Raw genomic sequence first — 8,215 nt, forward strand, 5'->3', positions numbered from 1 at the left:
AGAGAGAGAGAGAGAGAGAGAGAGAGAGAGAGAGAGAGAGAGAGAGAGAGAGTAAGAAAGACGGAGCGGCAGTGAGAATGAGAGAGTGAGAGCGTGAGAGAGATCGCGAGAGAAAGAGAGAGTGTAAGATAAAAATCGTACAAGAGAATAAGGGACTCAGTAGAGAATCAAATTGGAGGAGAAGAATAGTCTGTGATAAGGATTTGATAGGAAACAATTAAGTCTAGAAGAAAGAAACAACGAGCAATAGTGACAAAAAAAAACCTACTAGATCGACTAGACCGACGTGACCACAATACGGCCGAACCGAAATAGATATGAATAGGGATTTATTGCACAAAACGACTCTCAAGCACGTACGAATAGCACGGCTGCAATATTAGTAGAATGAAAACGGCCTCAAGTACTGAAAAACCAGTTTTTACACATTTGAACGAACATTGATAATTTTTAATAAGACTTTTGAACTTCTTGTCTTGAATCTATCGGATGATATATAGCAAAGGCAGTGAGTGGAATTTCATTATATATTAGGTTTGGTTGGCAAGCTCTCAAAGGGTATTTATTGGCAACTAGGGTACGGAAATATCATGGGAGTATATACTTTGCAACCGTTTAGTTTACTATATCTGTGAGAATTTTTATATTGTTTTTTCAAGTGAAAGTAGCTCGTAATGTAGAAACGCGAAATATCGGAAAAAGAGATATTTTGTTCGATTTTCGAAACATGTCTGTGAAAACTTTGGGTAAAATTCTTGCTTTGGAATTAACCATATATTTAGTATTGTGGTACAGTTTTCCATTTCTGCACTCAATCAACTATGATCTGAATGATGTGTACTGAAAATTCTAACATATCGAATATTGTGCGTTAAAGGAGACAATAACATTTGTGCAATTTGGTGTCTTTCCTTTTTCAAAAAAGAGAGCCAGCTCATATTGAAGAGATTTTCTAAAGAATGATTTCTATCTGGGGGATTTTTCTCGTAAAATTGCAAAGAGTCGTAATGGTATCATCGGATTAACAGGTATTGAGTGCAGCACAAAATACCAAGAATTTCTTATGATTCGTTTTGCTGATTGTAGGCTGGCAGAAGCAAGAGCACAATTGACTGATTGCATAAAATAAGGTAGACATTGTATGTATTCTCTGTCGGTGAATACCATTCCATACCAGTCAGTCATTTAGTTTGCTCTAGTTTAAGGAAAAAAGCAATCGTGGCATCTTCATCAGGCCCCTAAGCTTAGTTGCCTGCCACAATTGGATTAATTGCGTTCATACGTTGCTTCCAAAGCGGCAAATGTGAAATTCCTTTGCGCCACTTTACCATCAATAATTATCGCTCACGGCATGGCGATATTTTTGCTGTTACAGTTACATTTTTTATGCTTGCTGTGGCTGTGTTGTTACTGTTGTCTTTGCTGTTGCTATTACTTATTTTGTTGTAATGTGCTACAATTTCTTGCGGCGATTGCATAGATGAAACGCAATATAGATTTGTATGCGGTGCTATGACTTCAATAGAAAGGCATACATAATTGTGGCTAGAAGTGGTCTAAAGAAATGCATCAGAGATTTTCAAACATTAAAGGAAATTTGCCGCTCATATGATTACACAAACACATCGTACGCTATAATTCACACGAACACACATGCACTTGCTCATGTAATAATGCATACATTTATACACACATTTATATATTGTACATATTGTATATATATATATATATATATATATATATATATATATATATATAAAAAATTAATTTTTATTATTATTATCATTTTTAAAAAAATTGTCTTATTTTTTTGCCATATATAGGGATTTAGTTGTTGTTTTTGTGTATTTTGAGCCGTTTAATTTTCTCTCTCGCACACGGAGTTAATGACAATAGCTTTTGAAAATGATGTTTGATACATGCCGCCACAGAATGTGGCATTTTTATCAGTGTTTCAATTTTGACCAAAAGCAAAAGTCGTTAAAGATTCTAAAAATTAAAAATTAAAAAAAAAAAATATATACAAAAAAAAAAAAAACGAAAAATAAAGAAGTAAGCAATGAGAAATGAGACAAAATTGAAACGAATTCATGGCGAATGAGTAAAAATTCTCTGTTATTTTCTCCTTTTTTTTTTAATGAGATCAATAAAAATTTGTTAAGGGGGCTGCTATTAAATTAATAAATGCGACGAAACGATCATTAACATTAAAAGCCAGCAACAGTAAAAATTAAGAAAAAAAAAAAAAAAAAACGAGAAAAAATCTAGAAATCGTATGCCAACCCAAATACATATAAATACACTTAGGAACTGTCGCTGTTGATGATGAGGATGATAGTGATTTGCCATAAAAATTGATTTGGTTTTATACTTCCATATAACAATGCCATCGAAAAATGTTGTTAGAGTATGCTTTTCTGGCTTATGGTGTTTCTCTTCTTTTCTCTTCTGTTTGTTGTTTTGCATAAAATATTATCAACAGTAGCAGTAATCAAAACTTTTATCGATTCCCATTATCTTCGCTTAAAAAAAAAATCAACATTTTTACAATTTTAGGAGAGAGCGATGGGTGAATTTCAAAAGTTTTTTTTTTTTAGTAAAATACACATTTGTATAAATACATGGACGCCCTTTTGTCATTAGTCGAAAGATTCTTTTCAAAGGTAATAATTTTAGAATTTTGATTGAAATTTAATGTTTTTCGTGGTTAATTAAATTATTTTGCACAAAAAAAAAGGGAAAAAATAATTTGCGCGCACACGCACACATGTATATGCATGCACGCATACATATTATAAGAGAATGCTCGTTTTGTTTTTGTGTTTTATTTTTTGCTTTTTCTGCTTACTTCAAAGAAACAAAAGACTTAAGCAGCGAACTCTTATTTTTACTGAAGCATTCTTAATGCAATAAAGCTAAAGCTCTTCAAATCATAGTCGTTGAAAAGATCTTAATTTGTTTTATGCGTTGTTGTTGTTATTATTTTTGTTGTTCTTGTTGTTGATCTGAGTGTTGCAGATGCTATGCGTACCAATATCGCTATACAAAGTTAATGTTTTGTTGTTGTTATTGTCGTTGTTAATATTGTTACCGTCAACAAATGTTGCTGTAACTGGTTGTGTGCGAAAACCAGAAGCCTTTTCACATTTTTAAATAAGCAGATTATCAACTATAGATTACGAATTTATGAAATTATTACTCGTAAATGATTTCAAAGTTTGCCGCTTTTTCATATTTATAATCGAAGAATTTTCTTTTCTTTTCTATCAATTTTTTATTCCTTCCCTGTCGCTTGTTAACATTTATTTATTGAGGAAAATAATTACTTTATACGCACGATGGTAATTAGTGTACACTTAGTTCAACACAAAATTATTTATGTAAAAACTACGATAACATATTATATGATGATTTTTTACTGAAACGCACTACAGCCAGTGGTTACACGAATTCGCTATAGTAAAATATATACTAATACTAACGTTATGAAGAAAAATATGGGATAGGATTACGGTACAATAATATATCTGCTTGTTTATCAGTATGTAAAGTGTACCGTTTCTAATTTGCCTAAAATCGCGGATAATTTCACCGATATCACTTAACAAGTTTCAGTCCTGTCTTTTTTCGACCTGCGTTTCTATTCGCTTTGGTCTGTACAAAAGCTCTTTCACGCTTTGCGTAAAGCCTTCCAAACTTGTGTAATAATTTGGTCCGAGCCGATTCATTTGTAATAACGTTCGTGTTTTGCTAAATGACATGCCTGAGAATCAAATTTTATCTTGATCTGTAACTTATGAAGAATAAAAAAAAAAATTAAGGGCCAGATACTGAACGACCAGGCGGGGACGGGGCGAAGTATGCATTTTTATTAGGTGTCGTTTTTGCGTTAAAACATGTCAGTGTATAAAATTTCATCAAGATATCTCAAAAAATGCGACCTACAGGTTAAATACAAGCGCACACTTGGGCGGTTAGGGTAAAACCGATTTAGAAAGTATTTCTGAATCAATTTGTAAATGAAAGGTGAGTCCATCTTAACTCACATCGGGCCACAACTTAACATGCCCTCCACCAAAACATTACCGGACAGGGTATAATAAATGATAATGGGTAAATACATTCGCCAGCCGTCATTGCCATCATTGCCGTCCTGTTCGTAAAGTAATAATTTTGTTGACGAAGAGGTTAAAGGTCATATTTTTAGTAATACGTCAATAATTCAAATAACCGAACACCCTAGTAATTTATCTTGTAAACTCTTAAATGATGGAATTATGATTACGTATGTCAGTTTAATCGACGAGGATGCATTAAAACTAAGCTTACAACTACTTATAAAGGTAGTAATTACGAAATTTTCTCAGATTTTATAAAATCGAAATTGAACTTTAGAAATCGTATAAACATGTTTAAGATATATTCATTATTTACTTGAACCAAGTATAAAATTTATCACGTCTTAGGTATGTAACTACTACAGACAATGTAAAAGAGGTTAGGAATTTTTATTCGCTTTGCATCCAATATTATATGTCGGTCATCTTATGCACCTTCTATTAATCACTGCCTGATCTGTAGACGTACGCGTAGATACTTCTTCCTTGTGAGATTTATTTTACACTCATAAGTAAACTTTGATTTTCTATTTAACACATAATCTTCGAACTATGTCTTACGGAAATGTGTTTAATTTCCAGCTTTGTAACTATTGCTTATAAAGTGTATAATGTTTTGGAAATTTTTCAAGATACGAAACGATCTTTAAATATTTTTTTTTTTTATCTCTACCAACATTCAAGATACCAACGATTTGTATCTAGCTCTATGCGGAGCATGTCTTTTTCCTGCACTTCTAAGTAAAATTGATCGAATAAGAAGAAGATGTTAAAAAACGAGAAATAATCTTCTATAAACACGGTCGTAGGACATCAAAAATTTGAGCAGCCTTGAAAAAAGGAGACGACGGTCTTATCGACTGACCAATAACTTATGAAGAAGAGGATGATTCAGATACTATTCAGAAGCATTTGCATACTTTTCTCAAAAATGCACAGCCGAACCCGGAACTTTTTATATATCCATGCAGAAAGATAGGAACAATATGGAATAAGGGAATATATGTATGGAAAACTTAAAAGCGAGTCTAACTATATTTTGCTTAAAGTAAATACAAATTATCACTTTAAAAAACAATTTTGCGATCTACGAAATTCTTTCGGTAGATTTTCCTTAGCGTGAACGATGCGTCAGAGAATTCCGAGATGGTTGTGATTAGCGCAAACTCGGCAGACATTAGCAATTGATCTTTTATATATGTATCGCTTTATCAACAGACAATGGACGGATGGTCGACTATCCAAGAACTTTAGAATTATTGACCCTTCTAAAAGATGGTGGCTATTCCTTGCCGATCGGTGGCTGATGCCGCGATCTCTTTTATTTTTCTTAAAAAATAGAAATTCAATGCACTTAACTGTATATATATTGTAAACGTACAAATTTTGCGGTAATTCTAAAGAAAAATTTTCAATTCACTTCTTTTAATAGAACCTATAATCTATGGTAAATTGATATAAAATGTATTATTTAGCATCAGGGCCATTCAAAAATTCACTAAGAAAATTAACAGAGAGAGTTTTACGAAATTTGTATACGCATCCGATTTAAGTGTTGGCACAGGCAACTTGTGCTCGTTTATTCGAAAGCGAATATAATTTTGTTCTTTTTCTTTTAATTCGTTTTTTATAGTTTGTGAAAGGTTGGCGTCGATGTGCACTCATATTTATACAAAAATTCTTTAATCAATCACATCAGCTGAATCTATCATATTTGTGATCTTGTATCTATCTATCTAACAGCAAACGTAACCATCAATCAATCACACCATTTGAAATTCAACTAAAGAATCTATTGTAGTGCTTGCCTGACATTAAAAGAGTGATCCCAAAATGAATAAATGTTCTGGCTCTTGTACGGGCGGAAGGTTACAAAGCGACTGCAAAAGTAGATCGAGGCCTTGGCGGTAAAGATGAAAACAGGCAGGCAACAGCAAAGACTAACATTTAATCTTCAATTTCAAAGCACAGATTAGACGCACAATTAGAAAGAGTAATGACTGGAAAAAATGTTAGAAATTCAAGAATCTTCAAGCGATTCCGAGAGGCTCAAATATGCTTTGCTTACTCACGTCTCACTTCAAGTTGTTGTGGTAATATGTGATAGTATTATACCGTGCTTAGGTTGACTCGCTTCTTTTTTTTTTTTTGCCAGGAAACATTTCGTGTAATGGAGATAGAAGGAGAGCTAGAGAGCAAGAACATGAAAGCAACAAATAGAACAAAAAAAAAAAAATAAAATAAAAAATAAATAAATAAACAAGCGTGCAACAGATATCAAAGACAATCATTTAAAGACAAACGGTGTTTAGAGACAATAAGCAAATAATAAAAGAAAAATAAATTACAACAATAAAAACAACATACAAAAAATATTGATAAGGAACGTAGAAAAACATCACGCAATTATTGTAAGACGCAATCCACATCAGGAAAAAAATAGGTATCAACCCTGTTCCAAAAAAAGGCAAAAAAAAAAAAAGAAAAGAATGGGACACAGTAAGCTTGCGCAAAAAGTCCGTGGGAGCTGGCGCAAGAGATTACAATCGACAAACAGCTGGACAACATTATAGTTAGTCAGCCAATCAGTCAGTTAGTTAGTCAGGTGATTCTTGCTATTCGTGTTATTATTACGTAGTCAGTAACTGCATGCATGCCTCATGTTAAAACGTATGGAGTAAAGTGTATATATATATATATATATATACACACACAAACATACGGCCACAAACATTTATATAAATATATATATACTTTATGTCTGCGGGGAAACACTATTTGGCGGTATGTTTATATATCTTTGTACAAGATTATCATCAATGGGCATTTACCACTATGTCCGTGGCGGCGACAATAATATGTAACGTGAACGACAATTAGCGTTGACAGAGCATAAAAAAGTAAGCCAAAAATCACCATAAAGCTGCCAAGATTGTTAACACAACGGCTTCTATGTCGATGGTGGTGCGCTGCTATGTAACAACCTACCAGATATTTTTGCAATCATGTAAAATATCATCATCATCATCATCATCATCAGCATCAGTATCATCATTATTGTCGTGATTATTATCGTCATCAGCATCATCTCATCAACATAACTGACTGACGAACTAACTGGATACTACCTTAACGTAGCTATTTACTTGTTTAGCATGCATGCGTCGACAATGCTATAATACAGTAGCCGCTGCTACTACTGTTGCTTCTTCTGCAACAAGAATAATACCAACAACAACTAAAATAACAATAACAAACATATTTATCTGTTGTTTGTTATTATCAGTTGGAGATGTCTTTAAGTTGGACGATCGACCGTTTGTTCGGACCCTTCCTTTTTCGTTCTTCGCTGGCGTGTGTAACTTGTTTAACATAAACTTCTGTGTGTTTATTTTGTGAAGTTGTTGCTGCTGCTCAGCTCGTTGTTTTTATGTTAAAACTCATTGATATAGTTGCTTTTGTTATTGTTATTTCTATCATTAACATTTTCATTAGTTTTATCTGTTTTTACCGACAAAATAAGAAAAGAAAAGCAAAGCAATGAAGAAAACAAATAATGGCATAACGAAAACACAATCCCAAGCGAACACTATTTAACTCAATTCATTACATATAGGCGCGAAAAAATAAAAAATTTTTTTTTTTTATTTTTTTATTTTTTGCTTCCATAACAAATTAGTAAACCCAGTATTTAATGGATTTATATTATTAGTAAATTTTGAAACTTTCGTTTATATTTTCATAATTACTGAAGCGTAAAGAACGTATAAAAAAATTTCAGCTGCTTCTGCTTGGGAACAACAAAAAGCATTTAAATTAATTAAATAAACTTTTCGAATATTTACTATATAGGATTTGAATTGTATTTTTATATCCATCTAGTTTGCCAAAACGTTTGCAACATCCAGAAGGAAGCTTCAGAAATTCTGGAATGGGTACATAACTATATATGTATGTATATATGTATTCACATATATATACATATGTATATATATATGAATATAATTGTTTTGATCAGTATCAATATTTAAGCCCATCTACGTATGTTCCTTTGCCTGTCTTTCTATCTCTCTGTTTAATGTCTGGGGGAAATATGT

Source organism: Glossina fuscipes, unplaced genomic scaffold, assembly GCF_014805625.2.
Source record: "Glossina fuscipes isolate IAEA_lab_2018 unplaced genomic scaffold, Yale_Gfus_2 1, whole genome shotgun sequence".
NCBI lineage: Eukaryota > Metazoa > Arthropoda > Insecta > Diptera > Glossinidae > Glossina > Glossina fuscipes.